Source organism: Chiloscyllium punctatum, chromosome 30 (assembly GCF_047496795.1).
Source record: "Chiloscyllium punctatum isolate Juve2018m chromosome 30, sChiPun1.3, whole genome shotgun sequence".
NCBI classification, from domain to species: Eukaryota; Metazoa; Chordata; class Chondrichthyes; order Orectolobiformes; family Hemiscylliidae; genus Chiloscyllium; species Chiloscyllium punctatum.
This window is the reverse complement of record NC_092768.1, coordinates 165,557-181,819: the sequence shown is the minus strand read 5'-3', so window position 1 is coordinate 181,819 and position 16,263 is coordinate 165,557. Positions and strand designations below refer to the sequence as shown.

At 50.2% G+C, this 16,263-nt stretch overlaps 9 non-coding genes across 9 annotated transcripts; all 9 read left to right on the top strand.

Annotated features, from left to right (window-relative positions):
* The first annotated feature begins 880 nt into the window (after positions 1-880).
* On the top strand, positions 881-952 carry trnad-guc (transfer RNA aspartic acid (anticodon GUC)). The gene has a single exon. It is a non-coding gene; the product is annotated as a tRNA-Asp (tRNA).
* A 1,762-nt stretch (positions 953-2,714) lies between these two features.
* On the top strand, positions 2,715-2,786 carry trnad-guc (transfer RNA aspartic acid (anticodon GUC)). The gene has a single exon. It is a non-coding gene; the product is annotated as a tRNA-Asp (tRNA).
* Positions 2,787-4,621: 1,835 nt separating this feature from the next.
* On the top strand, positions 4,622-4,693 carry trnad-guc (transfer RNA aspartic acid (anticodon GUC)). Its single transcript has one exon. It is a non-coding gene; the product is annotated as a tRNA-Asp (tRNA).
* A 1,805-nt stretch (positions 4,694-6,498) lies between these two features.
* trnad-guc (transfer RNA aspartic acid (anticodon GUC)) lies at positions 6,499-6,570 on the top strand. Its single transcript has one exon. It is a non-coding gene; the product is annotated as a tRNA-Asp (tRNA).
* A 1,743-nt stretch (positions 6,571-8,313) lies between these two features.
* trnad-guc (transfer RNA aspartic acid (anticodon GUC)) lies at positions 8,314-8,385 on the top strand. The gene has a single exon. It is a non-coding gene; the product is annotated as a tRNA-Asp (tRNA).
* A 1,834-nt stretch (positions 8,386-10,219) lies between these two features.
* trnad-guc (transfer RNA aspartic acid (anticodon GUC)) lies at positions 10,220-10,291 on the top strand. Its single transcript has one exon. It is a non-coding gene; the product is annotated as a tRNA-Asp (tRNA).
* A 1,835-nt stretch (positions 10,292-12,126) lies between these two features.
* trnad-guc (transfer RNA aspartic acid (anticodon GUC)) lies at positions 12,127-12,198 on the top strand. Its single transcript has one exon. It is a non-coding gene; the product is annotated as a tRNA-Asp (tRNA).
* Positions 12,199-13,970: 1,772 nt separating this feature from the next.
* trnad-guc (transfer RNA aspartic acid (anticodon GUC)) lies at positions 13,971-14,042 on the top strand. Its single transcript has one exon. It is a non-coding gene; the product is annotated as a tRNA-Asp (tRNA).
* Positions 14,043-15,845: 1,803 nt separating this feature from the next.
* Positions 15,846-15,917, top strand: trnad-guc (transfer RNA aspartic acid (anticodon GUC)). Its single transcript has one exon. It is a non-coding gene; the product is annotated as a tRNA-Asp (tRNA).
* The last annotated feature ends 346 nt before the right edge of the window (positions 15,918-16,263 follow it).

Below are 16,263 nucleotides of genomic sequence, written 5' to 3'. Positions count from 1 at the left end.
TGAACCTGTGGACTTGTCTCCCACAGGAAGATGCGGCTATGCCGGTTTGTGAGATACACTCAAGAGGGAGCCGGACGTAGACCTTGCAGCTAAAGGGATCCAGGGGAGGAAGAGGAAGGAGAGGAAGCTGGAGTGGAGTGGTTACTGAAATTACATGTTCAGTCATGATCACATTGAATGGTGGTGATGTCTTGAAGGGCTGAATGGAACAAGTGAGGACTGCAGTTGCTGGAAATCAGAGTCTCGATCAGAGTGGCGCTGGAAACGCGAAGCAAGTCAGGCAGCATCCTGATTTTCCTGCTCCTCGGATTCTGCCTGACTTGAAGGGCTGAATGGCCTACTCCTGCACTTAATTTCTATGTTTCGATGTTAAATGCATGGCTGAGAGATCTGATGCAGCGTACAGTAAAGTCACCCCACCGTCCTCCGGGAGCACTGCTCTCTGATGAGGAAGCGATTGATGGGTGGTAGTAGAACCTGAGGGGACGAGCTTGAAAAGGGGAAGCTTTCGTGCTGAGTCCATTTGGCAGTGGGAATTGAAGCCAGGCTGTTGGATTTGTGCTGTCGTACACAAATCAGTTTGTTAGAAGCAGGTAATGGGATAGAGCGCGTGGATCAGCAGCAGACGAAGTTTAACACAGACGGTAGGGCACAACGAAAAGGCTGTTTTACAGCAGCAGCAGCAGCAGCAGCGGCGGCGGATTACTTGAAAGATAGATAGTCAAATAATAAAACATGAAAACAACAATAACTATTCCCTTAATCATCTCCACAGAGGTAGAAGATGATCTAAAGAAGAACTCAAATTGACAACAAAATCCAAATTTCACATAAGAACATTCTACCTAATACGGATGCGACAGAGCGCGCTGTCGTCCAATCCTCGGTAGTATAGTGGTTTGTATCCCCGCCTGTCACGCGGGAGACCGGGGTTTAATTCCCCGCCGGGGAGTCTGCGGCATTTTGAGAGGCCAGCTCCATATCTCAATGCAGGGGTGCCGATTTCAAGTGCCGTCCGTTCGCTCCAAAGGCGTGCGTTCCCAGGGCCGAGCGGTCTTCTCTTGTCAACAAACAAAACCTACGATACTCTCAATTCTGCTCTCCCTGGCCAACTTGTCCTTTCATCTACCAAGGAGATGATCATTTCAGACTTCCTCATTTTTTGGCGACAAATGAAAACTGCCGTCCTCAAGAAGGCTCACCGGACCAGAAACCTTGTCTGCTTTCTTCCCCTTCCCCCACCCCCACTCCAGATGCTGACTTGCTCCAGCAATTTCTGTTTCCCACTCTGATTTTGTTGTCACTTCGTCCCGTCAGTGGGCATATAACTCCCACGCAAATGGGGTGCAAATTAAAACCTTTAAGCAACCGGTAGCGACAAATGACAGTGAGCTTTCCCCTCTCCCTCGCTCCAATCAAAAAGGGGTCAGACCCCTCAGAGTTTGGACCCGGTCCTGCCATTAAGGTGATGCAACACCATCCCCTGCTGCTGGCAGACTGTACTACACCCACAGTGGAAAGTCAAAGTCATCTGAGTGGCATCGTCTGCTCTTCTCGATAGAAGGACAAAGCCCAGTGGCTGGGTTAACATGAAGGTAAACACAGAGGCAAGCTTGAGAAAGCACGTGCAGGTACTCAACCTACACTGTTGGCATCATAGGAGCACCACAGTGTGGAAGCAGGCCATTCACACTGACCCTTCTGAAGAGAAACCCATGCAGATCCATGCTTGGTACTGAGGGATCCCAGCAAACGTTCACCGGTTCCCAATGTTGGGGGCGTCCAGAACCAGGGGTCACAGTCTCCGAACGAAGGGCAAGCGATTCAGGAAGAATTTTTCTCTCAGAGAGTGGTGAACCTGTGGACTTGTCTCCCACAGGAAGATGCGGCTATGCCGGTTTGTGAGATACACTCAAGAGGGAGCCGGACGTAGACCTTGCAGCTAAAGGGATCCAGGTGTACGGAGAGGAAGCTGGAGTGGTTACTGAAATTACATGTTCAGTCATGATCACATTGAATGGTGGTGATGTCTTGAAGGGCTGAATGGAACAAGTGAGGACTGCAGTTGCTGGAAATCAGAGTCTCGATCAGAGTGGCGCTGGAAACGCGAAGCAAGTCAGGCAGCATCCTGATTTTCCTGCTCCTCGGATTCTGCCTGACTTGAAGGGCTGAATGGCCTACTCCTGCACTTAATTTCTATGTTTCGATGTTAAATGCATGGCTGAGAGATCTGATGCAGCGTACAGTAAAGTCACCCCACCGTCCTCCGGGAGCACTGCTCTCTGATGAGGAAGCGATTGATGGGTGGTAGTAGAACCTGAGGGGACGAGCTTGAAAAGGGGAAGCTTTCGTGCTGAGTCCATTTGGCAGTGGGAATTGAAGCCAGGCTGTTGGATTTGTGCTGTCGTACACAAATCAGTTTGTTAGAAGCAGGTAATGGGAGAGAGCGCGTGGATCAGCAGCAGACGAAGTTTAACACAGACGGTAGGGCACAACGAAAAGGCTGTTTTACAGCAGCAGCAGCAGCGGCGGCGGATTACTTGAAAGATAGATAGTCAAATAATAAAACATGAAAACAACAATAACTATTCCCTTAATCATCTCCACAGAGGTAGAAGATGATCTAAAGAAGAACTCAAATTGACAACAGAATCCAAATTTCACATAAGAACATTCTACCTAATACGGATGCGACAGAGCGCGCTGTCGTCCAATCCTCGGTAGTATAGTGGTTAGTATCCCCGCCTGTCACGCGGGAGACCGGGGTTCAATTCCCCGCCGGGGAGTCTGCGGCATTTTGAGAGGCCAGCTCCATATCTCAATGCAAGAGTGCCGATTTCAAGTCCCGTCCGTTCGCTCCAAAGGCGTGCGTTCCCAGGGCCGAGCGGTCGGCTCTTGTCAACAAACAAAACCTACGATACTCTCAATTCTGCTCTCCCTGGCCAACTTGTCCTTTCATCTACCAAGGAGATGATCATTTCAGACTTCCTCCTTTTTTGGCGACAAATGAAAACTGCCGTCCTCAAGAAGGCTCACCGGACCAGAAACCTTGTCTGCTTTCTTCCCCTTCCCCGACCCCCACTCCAGATGCTGACTTGCTCCAGCAATTTCTCTTTCCCACTCTGATTTTGTTGTCACTTCGTCCCGTCAGTGGGCATATAACTCCCACGCAAATGGGGTGCAAATTAAAACCTTTAAGCAACCGGTAGCGACAAATGACAGTGAGCTTTCCCCTCTCCCTCGCTCCAATCAAAAAGGGGTCAGACCCCTCAGAGTTTGGACCCGGTCCTGCCATTAAGGTGATGCAACACCATCCCCTGCTGCTGGCAGACTGTACTACACCCACAGTGGAAAGTCAAAGTCATCTGGGTGGCATCGTCTGCTCTTCTCGATAGAAGGACAAAGCCCAGTGGCTGGGTTAACATGAAGGTCAACACAGAGGCAAGCTTGAGAAAGCACGTGCAGGTACTCAACCTACACTGTTGGCATCATAGGAGCACCACAGTGTGGAAGCAGGCCATTCACACTGACCCTTCTGAAGAGAAACCCATGCAGATCCATGCTTGGTACTGAGGGATCCCAGCAAACGTTCACCGGTTCCCAATGTTGGGGGCGTCCAGAACCAGGGGTCACAGTCTCCGAACGAAGGGCAAGCGATTCAGGAAGAATTTTTCTCTCAGAGAGTGGTGAACCTGTGGACTTGTCTCCCACAGGAAGATGCGGCTATGCCGGTTTGTGAGATACACTCAAGAGGGAGCCGGACGTAGACCTTGCAGCTAAAGGGATCCAGGGGAGGAAGAGGAAGGAGAGGAAGCTGGAGTGGAGTGGTTACTGAAATTACATGTTCAGTCATGATCACATTGAATGGTGGTGATGTCTTGAAGGGCTGAATGGAACAAGTGAGGACTGCAGTTGATGGAAATCAGAGTCTCGATCAGAGTGGCGCTGGAAATCAGAGTCTCGATCAGAGTGGCGCTGGAAATCAGAGTCTCGATCAGAGTGGCGCTGGAAACGCGAAGCAAGTCAGGCAGCATCCTGATTTTCCTGCTCCTCGGATTCTGCCTGACTTGAAGGGCTGAATGGCCTACTCCTGCACTTAATTTCTATGTTTCGATGTTAAATGCATGGCTGAGAGATCTGATGCAGCGTACAGTAAAGTCACCCCACCGTCCTCCGGGAGCACTGCTCTCTGATGAGGAAGCGATTGATGGGTGGTAGTAGAACCTGAGGGGACGAGCTTGAAAAGGGGAAGCTTTCGTGCTGAGTCCATTTGGCAGTGGGAATTGAAGCCAGGCTGTTGGATTTGTGCTGTCGTACACAAATCAGTTTGTTAGAAGCAGGTAATGGGAGAGAGCGCGTGGATCAGCAGCAGACGAAGTTTAACACAGACGGTAGGGCACAACGAAAAGGCTGTTTTACAGCAGCAGCAGCAGCGGCGGCGGATTACTTGAAAGATAGATAGTCAAATAATAAAACATGAAAACAACAATAACTATTCCCTTAATCATCTCCACAGAGGTAGAAGATGATCTAAAGAAGAACTCAAATTGACAACAAAATCCAAATTTCACATAAGAACATTCTACCTAATACGGATGCGACAGCGCGTGCTGTCGTCATATCCTCGGTAGTATAGTGGTTAGTACCCCCCCCTGTCACGCGGGAGACCGGGGTTCAATTCCCCGCCGGGGAGTCTGCGGCATTTTGAGAGGCCAGCTCCGTATCTCAATGCAAGAGTACCGATTTCAAGTCCCGTCCGTTCGCTCCAAAGGCGTGCGTTCCCAGGGCCGAGCGGTCTGCTCTTGCCAACAAACAAAACCTACGATACTCTCAATTCTGCTCTCCCTGGCCAACTTGTCCTTTCATCTACCAAGGAGATGATCATTTCAGACTTCCTCCTTTTTTGGCGACAAATGAAAACTGCCGTCCTCAAGAAGGCTCACCGGACCAGAAACCTTGTCTGCTTTCTTCCCATTCCCCCACCCCCACTCCAGATGCTGACTTGCTCCAGCAATTTCTGTTTCCCACTCTGATTTTGTTGTCACTTCGTCCCGTCAGTGGGCATATAACTCCCACGCAAACGGGGTGCAAATTAAAACCTTTAAGCAACCGGTAGCGACAAATGACAGTGAGCTTTCCCCTCTCCCTCGCTCCAATCAAAAAGGGGTCAGACCCCTCAGAGTTTGGACCCGGTCCTGCCATTCAGGTGATGCAACACCATCCCCTGCTGCTGGCAGACTGTACTACACCCACAGTGGAAAGTCAAAGTCATCTGAGTGGCATCGTCTGCTCTTCTCGATAGAAGGACAAAGCCCAGTGGCTGGGTTAACATGAAGGTCAACACAGAGGCAAGCTTGAGAAAGCACGTGCAGGTACTCAACCTACACTGTTGGCATCATAGGAGCACCACAGTGTGGAAGCAGGCCATTCACACTGACCCTTCTGAAGAGAAACCCATGCAGATCCATGCTTGGTACTGAGGGATCCCAGCAAAAGTTCACCGGTTCCCAATGTTGGGGGCGTCCAGAACCAGGGGTCACAGTCTCCGAACGAAGGGCAAGCGATTCAGGAAGAATTTTTCTCTCAGAGAGTGGTGAACCTGTGGACTTGTCTCCCACAGGAAGATGCGGCTATGCCGGTTTGTGAGATACACTCAAGAGGGAGCCGGACGTAGACCTTGCAGCTAAAGGGATCCAGGGGAGGAAGAGGAAGGAGAGGAAGCTGGAGTGGAGTGGTTACTGAAATTACATGTCCAGTCATGATCACATTGAACGGTGGTGATGTCTTGAAGGGCTGAATGGAACAAGTGAGGACTGCAGTTGCTGGAAATCAGAGTCTCGATCAGAGTGGCGCTGGAAATCAGAGTCTCGATCAGAGTGGCGCTGGAAACGCGAAGCAAGTCAGGCAGCATCCTGATTTTCCTGCTCCTCGGATTCTGCCTGACTTGAAGGGCTGAATGGCCTACTCCTGCACTTAATTTCTATGTTTCGATGTTAAATGCATGGCTGAGAGATCTGATGCAGCGTACAGTAAAGTCACCCCACCGTCCTCCGGGAGCACTGCTCTCTGATGAGGAAGCGATTGATGGGTGGTAGTAGAACCTGAGGGGACGAGCTTGAAAAGGGGAAGCTTTCGTGCTGAGTCCATTTGGCAGTGGGAATTGAAGCCAGGCTGTTGGATTTGTGCTGTCGTACACAAATCAGTTTGTTAGAAGCAGGTAATGGGAGAGAGCGCGTGGATCAGCAGCAGACGAAGTTTAACACAGACGGTAGGGCACAACGAAAAGGCTGTTTTACAGCAGCAGCAGCAGCGGCGGCGGATTACTTGAAAGATAGATAGTCAAATAATAAAACATGAAAACAACAATAACTATTCCCTTAATCATCTCCACAGAGGTAGAAGATGATCTAAAGAAGAACTCAAATTGACAACAGAATCCAAATTTCACATAAGAACATTCTACCTAATACGGATGCGACAGAGCGCGCTGTCGTCCAATCCTTGATAGTATAGTGGTTAGTATCCCCGCCTGTCACGCGGGAGACCGGGGTTCAATTCCCCGCCGGGGAGTCTGCGGCATTTTGAGAGGCCAGCTCCATATCTCAATGCAAGAGTACCGATTTCAAGTCCCGTGCGTTCCCAGGGCCGAGCGGTCTTCTCTTGTCAACAAACAAAACCTACGATACTCTCAATTCTGCTCTCCCTGGCCAACTTGTCCTTTCATCTACCAAGGAGATGATCATTTCAGACTTCCTCCTTTTTTGGCGACAAATGAAAACTGCCGTCCTCAAGAAGGCTCACCGGACCAGAAACCTTGTCTGCTTTCTTCCCCTTCCCCCACCCCCACTCCAGATGCTGACTTGCTCCAGCAATTTCTGTTTCCCACTCTGATTTTGTTGTCACTTCGTCCCGTCAGTGGGCATATAACTCCCACGCAAATGGGGTGCAAATTAAAACCTTTAAGCAACCGTTAGCGACAAATGACAGTGAGCTTTCCCCTCTCCCTCGCTCCAATCAAAAAGGGGTCAGACCCCTCAGAGTTTGGACCCGGACCTGCCATTAAGGTGATGCAACACCATCCCCTGCTGCTGGCAGACTGTACTACACCCACAGTGGAAAGTCAAAGTCATCTGAGTGGCATCGTCTGCTCTTCTCGATAGAAGGACAAAGCCCAGTGGCTGGGTTAACATGAAGGTCAACACAGAGGCAAGCTTGAGAAAGCACGTGCAGGTACTCAACCTACACTGTTGGCATCATAGGAGCACCACAGTGTGGAAGCAGGCCATTCACACTGACCCTTCTGAAGAGAAACCCATGCAGATCCATGCTTGGTACTGAGGGATCCCAGCAAACGTTCACCGGTTCCCAATGTTGGGGGCGTCCAGAACCAGGGGTCACAGTCTCCGAACGAAGGGCAAGCGATTCAGGAAGAATTTTTCTCTCAGAGAGTGGTGAACCTGTGGACTTGTCTCCCACAGGAAGATGCGGCTATGCCGGTTTGTGAGATACACTCAAGAGGGAGCCGGACGTAGACCTTGCAGCTAAAGGGATCCAGGGGTACGGAGAGGAAGCTGGAGTGGTTACTGAAATTACATGTTCAGTCATGATCACATTGAATGGTGGTGATGTCTTGAAGGGCTGAATGGAACAAGTGAGGACTGCAGTTGCTGGAAATCAGAGTCTCGATCAGAGTGGCGCTGGAAACGCGAAGCAAGTCAGGCAGCATCCTGATTTTCCTGCTCCTCGGATTCTGCCTGACTTGAAGGGCTGAATGGCCTACTCCTGCACTTAATTTCTATGTTTCGATGTTAAATGCATGGCTGAGAGATCTGATGCAGCGTACAGTAAAGTCACCCCACCGTCCTCCGGGAGCACTGCTCTCTGATGAGGAAGCGATTGATGGGTGGTAGTAGAACCTGAGGGGACGAGCTTGAAAAGGGGAAGCTTTCGTGCTGAGTCCATTTGGCAGTGGGAATTGAAGCCAGGCTGTTGGATTTGTGCTGTCGTACACAAATCAGTTTGTTAGAAGCAGGTAATGGGAGAGAGCGCGTGGATCAGCAGCAGACGAAGTTTAACACAGACGGTAGGGCACAACGAAAAGGCTGTTTTACAGCAGCAGCAGCAGCGGCGGCGGATTACTTGAAAGATAGATAGTCAAATAATAAAACATGAAAACAACAATAACTATTCCCTTAATCATCTCCACAGAGGTAGAAGATGATCTAAAGAAGAACTCAAATTGACAACAGAATCCAAATTTCACATAAGAACATTCTACCTAATACGGATGCGACAGAGCGCGCTGTCATCCAATCCTCGGTAGTATAGTGGTTAGTATCCCCGCCTGTCACGCGGGAGACCGGGGTTCAATTCCCCGCCGGGGAGTCTGCGGCATTTTGAGAGGCCAGCTCCATATCTCAATGCAAGAGTGCCGATTTCAAGTCCCGTCCGTTCGCTCCAAAGGCGTGCGTTCCCAGGGCCGAGCGGTCTGCTCTTGTCAACAAACAAAACCTACGATACTCTCAATTCTGCTCTCCCTGGCCAACTTGTCCTTTCATCTACCAAGGAGATGATCATTTCAGACTTCCTCCTTTTTTGGCGACAAATGAAAACTGCCGTCCTCAAGAAGGCTCACCGGACCAGAAACCTTGTCTGCTTTCTTCCCCTTCCCCCACCCCCACTCCAGATGCTGACTTGCTCCAGCAATTTCTGTTTCCCACTCTGATTTTGTTGTCACTTCGTCCCGTCAGTGGGCATATAACTCCCACGCAAATGGGGTGCAAACTAAAACCTTTAAGCAACCGGTAGCGACAAATGACAGTGAGCTTTCCCCTCTCCCTCGCTCCAATCAAAAAGGGGTCAGACCCCTCAGAGTTTGGACCCGGTCCTGCCATTAAGGTGATGCAACACCATCCCCTGCTGCTGGCAGACTGTACTACACCCACAGTGGAAAGTCAAAGTCATCTGAGTGGCATCGTCTGCTCTTCTCGATAGAAGGACAAAGCCCAGTGGCTGGGTTAACATGAAGGTCAACACAGAGGCAAGCTTGAGAAAGCACGTGCAGGTACTCAACCTACACTGTTGGCATCATAGGAGCACCACAGTGTGGAAGCAGGCCATTCACACTGACCCTTCTGAAGAGAAACCCATGCAGATCCATGCTTGGTACTGAGGGATCCCAGCAAAAGTTCACCGGTTCCCAATGTTGGGGACGTCCAGAACCAGGGGTCACAGTCTCCGAACGAAGGGCAAGCGATTCAGGAAGAATTTTTCTCTCAGAGAGTGGTGAACCTGTGGACTTGTCTCCCACAGGAAGATGCGGCTATGCCGGTTTGTGAGATACACTCAAGAGGGAGCCGGACGTAGACCTTGCAGCTAAAGGGATCCAGGGGAGGAAGAGGAAGGAGAGGAAGCTGGAGTGGAGTGGTTACTGAAATTACATGTTCAGTCATGATCACATTGAATGGTGGTGATGTCTTGAAGGGCTGAATGGAACAAGTGAGGACTGCAGTTGATGGAAATCAGAGTCTCGATCAGAGTGGCGCTGGAAATCAGAGTCTCGATCAGAGTGGCGCTGGAAATCAGAGTCTCGATCAGAGTGGCGCTGGAAACGCGAAGCAAGTCAGGCAGCATCCTGATTTTCCTGCTCCTCGGATTCTGCCTGACTTGAAGGGCTGAATGGCCTACTCCTGCACTTAATTTCTATGTTTCGATGTTAAATGCATGGCTGAGAGATCTGATGCAGCGTACAGTAAAGTCACCCCACCGTCCTCCGGGAGCACTGCTCTCTGATGAGGAAGCGATTGATGGGTGGTAGTAGAACCTGAGGGGACGAGCTTGAAAAGGGGAAGCTTTCGTGCTGAGTCCATTTGGCAGTGGGAATTGAAGCCAGGCTGTTGGATTTGTGCTGTCGTACACAAATCAGTTTGTTAGAAGCAGGTAATGGGAGAGAGCGCGTGGATCAGCAGCAGACGAAGTTTAACACAGACGGTAGGGCACAACGAAAAGGCTGTTTTACAGCAGCAGCAGCAGCGGCGGCGGTTACTTGAAAGATAGATAGTCAAATAATAAAACATGAAAACAACAATAACTATTCCCTTAATCATCTCCACAGAGGTAGAAGATGATCTAAAGAAGAACTCAAATTGACAACTAAATCCAAATTTCACATAAGAACATTCTACCTAATACGGATGCGACAGAGCGCGCTGTCGTCCAATCCTCGGTAGTATAGTGGTTAGTATCCCCGCCTGTCACGCGGGAGACCGGGGTTCAATTCCCCGCCGGGGAGTCTGCGGCATTTTGAGAGGCCAGCTCCATATCTCAATGCAAGAGTGCCGATTTCAAGTCCCGTCCGTTCGCTCCAAAGGCGTGCGTTCCCAGGGCCGAGCGGTCTGCTCTTGTCAACAAACAAAACCTACGATACTCTCAATTCTGCTCTCCCTGGCCAACTTGTCCTTTCATCTACCAAGGAGATGATCATTTCAGACTTCCTCCTTTTTTGGCGACAAATGAAAACTGCCGTCCTCAAGAAGGCTCACCGGACCAGAAACCTTGTCTGCTTTCTTCCCCTTCCCCGACCCCCACTCCAGATGCTGACTTGCTCCAGCAATTTCTGTTTCCCACTCTGATTTTGTTGTCACTTCGTCCCGTCAGTGGGCATATAACTCCCACGCAAATGGGGTGCAAATTAAAACCTTTAAGCAACCGGTAGCGACAAATGACAGTGAGCTTTCCCCTCTCCCTCGCTCCAATCAAAAAGGGGTCAGACCCCTCAGAGTTTGGACCCGGTCCTGCCATTAAGGTGATGCAACACCATCCCCTGCTGCTGGCAGACTGTACTACACCCACAGTGGAAAGTCAAAGTCATCTGAGTGGCATCGTCTGCTCTTCTCGATAGAAGGACAAAGCCCAGTGGCTGGGTTAACATGAAGGTCAACACAGAGGCAAGCTTGAGAAAGCACGTGCAGGTACTCAACCTACACTGTTGGCATCATAGGAGCACCACAGTGTGGAAGCAGGCCATTCACACTGACCCTTCTGAAGAGAAACCCATGCAGATCCATGCTTGGTACTGAGGGATCCCAGCAAACGTTCACCGGTTCCCAATGTTGGGGGCGTCCAGAACCAGGGGTCACAGTCTCCGAACGAAGGGCAAGCGATTCAGGAAGAATTTTTCTCTCAGAGAGTGGTGAACCTGTGGACTTGTCTCCCACAGGAAGATGCGGCTATGCCGGTTTGTGAGATACACTCAAGAGGGAGCCGGACGTAGACCTTGCAGCTAAAGGGATCCAGGGGAGGAAGAGGAAGGAGAGGAAGCTGGAGTGGAGTGGTTACTGAAATTACATGTTCAGTCATGATCACATTGAATGGTGGTGATGTCTTGAAGGGCTGAATGGAACAAGTGAGGACTGCAGTTGATGGAAATCAGAGTCTCGATCAGAGTGGCGCTGGAAATCAGAGTCTCGATCAGAGTGGCGCTGGAAATCAGAGTCTCGATCAGAGTGGCGCTGGAAACGCGAAGCAAGTCAGGCAGCATCCTGATTTTCCTGCTCCTCGGATTCTGCCTGACTTGAAGGGCTGAATGGCCTACTCCTGCACTTAATTTCTATGTTTCGATGTTAAATGCATGGCTGAGAGATCTGATGCAGCGTACAGTAAAGTCACCCCACCGTCCTCCGGGAGCACTGCTCTCTGATGAGGAAGCGATTGATGGGTGGTAGTAGAACCTGAGGGGACGAGCTTGAAAAGGGGAAGCTTTCGTGCTGAGTCCATTTGGCAGTGGGAATTGAAGCCAGGCTGTTGGATTTGTGCTGTCGTACACAAATCAGTTTGTTAGAAGCAGGTAATGGGAGAGAGCGCGTGGATCAGCAGCAGACGAAGTTTAACACAGACGGTAGGGCACAACGAAAAGGCTGTTTTACAGCAGCAGCAGCAGCGGCGGCGGATTACTTGAAAGATAGATAGTCAAATAATAAAACATGAAAACAACAATAACTATTCCCTTAATCATCTCCACAGAGGTAGAAGATGATCTAAAGAAGAACTCAAATTGACAACAAAATCCAAATTTCACATAAGAACATTCTACCTAATACGGATGCGACAGAGCGCGCTGTCGTCCAATCCTCGGTAGTATAGTGGTTAGTATCCCCGCCTGTCACGCGGGAGACCGGGGTTCAATTCCCCGCCGGGGAGTCTGCGGCATTTTGAGAGGCCAGCTCCATATCTCAATGCAAGAGTGCCGATTTCAAGTCCCGTCCGTTCGCTCCAAAGGCGTGCGTTCCCAGGGCCGAGCGGTCTGCTCTTGTCAACAAACAAAACCTACGATACTCTCAATTCTGCTCTCCCTGGCCAACTTGTCCTTTCATCTACCAAGGAGATGATCATTTCAGACTTCCTCCTTTTTTGGCGACAAATGAAAACTGCCGTCCTCAAGAAGGCTCACCGGACCAGAAACCTTGTCTGCTTTCTTCCCCTTCCCCCACCCCCACTCCAGATGCTGACTTGCTCCAGCAATTTCTGTTTCCCACTCTGATTTTGTTGTCACTTCGTCCCGTCAGTGGGCATATAACTCCCACGCAAATGGGGTGCAAATTAAAACCTTTAAGCAACCGGTAGCGACAAATGACAGTGAGCTTTCCCCTCTCCCTCGCTCCAATCAAAAAGGGGTCAGACCCCTCAGAGTTTGGACCCGGTCCTGCCATTAAGGTGATGCAACACCATCCCCTGCTGCTGGCAGACTGTACTACACCCACAGTGGAAAGTCAAAGTCATCTGAGTGGCATCGTCTGCTCTTCTCGATAGAAGGACAAAGCCCAGTGGCTGGGTTAACATGAAGGTCAACACAGAGGCAAGCTTGAGAAAGCACGTGCAGGTACTCAACCTACACTGTTGGCATCATAGGAGCACCACAGTGTGGAAGCAGGCCATTCACACTGACCCTTCTGAAGAGAAACCCATGCAGATCCATGCTTGGTACTGAGGGATCCCAGCAAACGTTAACCGGTTCCCAATGTTGGGGGCGTCCAGAACCAGGGGTCACAGTCTCCGAACGAAGGGCAAGCGATTCAGGAAGAATTTTTCTCTCAGAGAGTGGTGAACCTGTGGACTTGTCTCCCACAGGAAGATGCGGCTATGCCGGTTTGTGAGATACACTCAAGAGGGAGCCGGACGTAGACCTTGCAGCTAAAGGGATCCAGGGGAGGAAGAGGAAGGAGAGGAAGCTGGAGTGGAGTGGTTACTGAAATTACATGTTCAGTCATGATCACATTGAATGGTGGTGATGTCTTGAAGGGCTGAATGGAACAAGTGAGGACTGCAGTTGCTGGAAATCAGAGTCTCGATCAGAGTGGCGCTGGAAACGCGAAGCAAGTCAGGCAGCATCCTGATTTTCCTGCTCCTCGGATTCTGCCTGACTTGAAGGGCTGAATGGCCTACTCCTGCACTTAATTTCTATGTTTCGATGTTAAATGCATGGCTGAGAGATCTGATGCAGCGTACAGTAAAGTCACCCCACCGTCCTCCGGGAGCACTGCTCTCTGATGAGGAAGCGATTGATGGGTGGTAGTAGAACCTGAGGGGACGAGCTTGAAAAGGGGAAGCTTTCGTGCTGAGTCCATTTGGCAGTGGGAATTGAAGCCAGGCTGTTGGATTTGTGCTGTCGTACACAAATCAGTTTGTTAGAAGCAGGTAATGGGAGAGAGCGCGTGGATCAGCAGCAGACGAAGTTTAACACAGACGGTAGGGCACAACGAAAAGGCTGTTTTACAGCAGCAGCAGCGGCGGCGGATTACTTGAAAGATAGATAGTCAAATAATAAAACATGAAAACAACAATAGCTATTCCCTTAATCATCTCCACAGAGGTAGAAGATGATCTAAAGAAGAACTCAAATTGACAACAAAATCCAAATTTCACATAAGAACATTCTACCTAATACGGATGCGACAGAGTGCGCTGTCGTCCAATCCTCGGTAGTATAGTTGTTAGTATCCCCGCCTGTCACGCGGGAGACCGGGGTTCAATTCCCCGCCGGGGAGTCTGCGGCATTTTGAGAGGCCAGCTCCATATCTCAATGCAAGAGTGCCGATTTCAAGTCCCGTCCGTTCGCTCCAAAGGCGTGCGTTCCCAGGGCCGAGCGGTCTGCTCTTGTCAACAAACAAAACCTACGATACTCTCAATTCTGCTCTCCCTGGCCAACTTGTCCTTTCTCCTTTTTTGGCGACAAATGAAAACTGCCGTCCTCAAGAAGTCTCACCGGACCAGAAACCTTGTCTGCTTTCTTCCCCTTCCCCCACCCCCACTCCAGATGCTGACTTGCTCCAGCAATTTCTCTTTCCCACTCTGATTTTGTTGTCACTTCGTCCCGTCAGTGGGCATATAACTCCCACGCAAATGGGGTGCAAATTAAAACCTTTAAGCAACCGGTAGCGACAAATGACAGTGAGCTTTCCCCTCTCCCTCGCTCCAATCAAAAAGGGGTCAGACCCCTCAGAGTTTGGACCCGGTCCTGCCATTAAGGTGATGCAACACCATCCCCTGCTGCTGGCAGACTGTACTACACCCACAGTGGAAAGTCAAAGTCATCTGAGTGGCATCGTCTGCTCTTCTCGATAGAAGGACAAAGCCCAGTGGCTGGGTTAACATGAAGGTCAACACAGAGGCAAGCTTGAGAAAGCACGTGCAGGTACTCAACCTACACTGTTGGCATCATAGGAGCACCACAGTGTGGAAGCAGGCCATTCACACTGACCCTTCTGAAGAGAAACCCATGCAGATCCATGCTTGGTACTGAGGGATCCCAGCAAAAGTTCACCGGTTCCCAATGTTGGGGGCGTCCAGAACCAGGGGTCACAGTCTCCGAACGAAGGGCAAGCGATTCAGGAAGAATTTTTCTCTCAGAGAGTGGTGAACCTGTGGACTTGTCTCCCACAGGAAGATGCGGCTATGCCGGTTTGTGAGATACACTCAAGAGGGAGCCGGACGTAGACCTTGCAGCTAAAGGGATCCAGGGGAGGAAGAGGAAGGAGAGGAAGCTGGAGTGGAGTGGTTACTGAAATTACATGTTCAGTCATGATCACATTGAATGGTGGTGATGTCTTGAAGGGCTGAATGGAACAAGTGAGGACTGCAGTTGATGGAAATCAGAGTCTCGATCAGAGTGGCGCTGGAAATCAGAGTCTCGATCAGAGTGGCGCTGGAAATCAGAGTCTCGATCAGAGTGGCGCTGGAAACGCGAAGCAAGTCAGGCAGCATCCTGATTTTCCTGCTCCTCGGATTCTGCCTGACTTGAAGGGCTGAATGGCCTACTCCTGCACTTAATTTCTATGTTTCGATGTTAAATGCATGGCTGAGAGATCTGATGCAGCGTACAGTAAAGTCACCCCACCGTCCTCCGGGAGCACTGCTCTCTGATGAAGAAGCGATTGATGGGTGGTAGTAGAACCTGAGGGGACGAGCTTGAAAAGGGGAAGCTTTCGTGCTGAGTCCATTTGGCAGTGGGAATTGAAGCCAGGCTGTTGGATTTGTGCTGTCGTACACAAATCAGTTTGTTAGAAGCAGGTAATGGGAGAGAGCGCGTGGATCAGCAGCAGACGAAGTTTAACACAGACGGTAGGGCACAACGAAAAGGCTGTTTTACAGCAGCAGCAGCAGCGGCGGCGGATTACTTGAAAGATAGATAGTCAAATAATAAAACATGAAAACAACAATAACTATTCCCTTAATCATCTCCACAGAGGTAGAAGATGATCTAAAGAAGAACTCAAATTGACAACAGAATCCAAATTTCACATAAGAACATTCTACCTAATACGGATGCGACAGAGCGCGCTGTCGTCCAATCCTCGGTAGTATAGTGGTTAGTATCCCCGCCTGTCACGCGGGAGACCGGGGTTCAATTCCCCGCCGGGGAGTCTGCGGCATTTTGAGAGGCCAGCTCCATATCTCAATGCAAGAGTGCCGATTTCAAGTCCCGTCCGTTCGCTCCAAAGGCGTGCGTTCCCAGGGCCGAGCGGTCTGCTCTTGTCAACAAACAAAACCTACGATACTCTCAATTCTGCTCTCCCTGGCCAACTTGTCCTTTCATCTACCAAGGAGATGATCATTTCAGACTTCCTCCTTTTTTGGCGACAAATGAAAACTGCCGTCCTCAAGAAGGCTCACCGGACCAGAAACCTTGTCTGCTTTCTTCCCCTTCCCCGACCCCCACTCCAGATGCTGACTTGCTCCAGCAATTTCTCTTTCCCACTCTGATTTTGT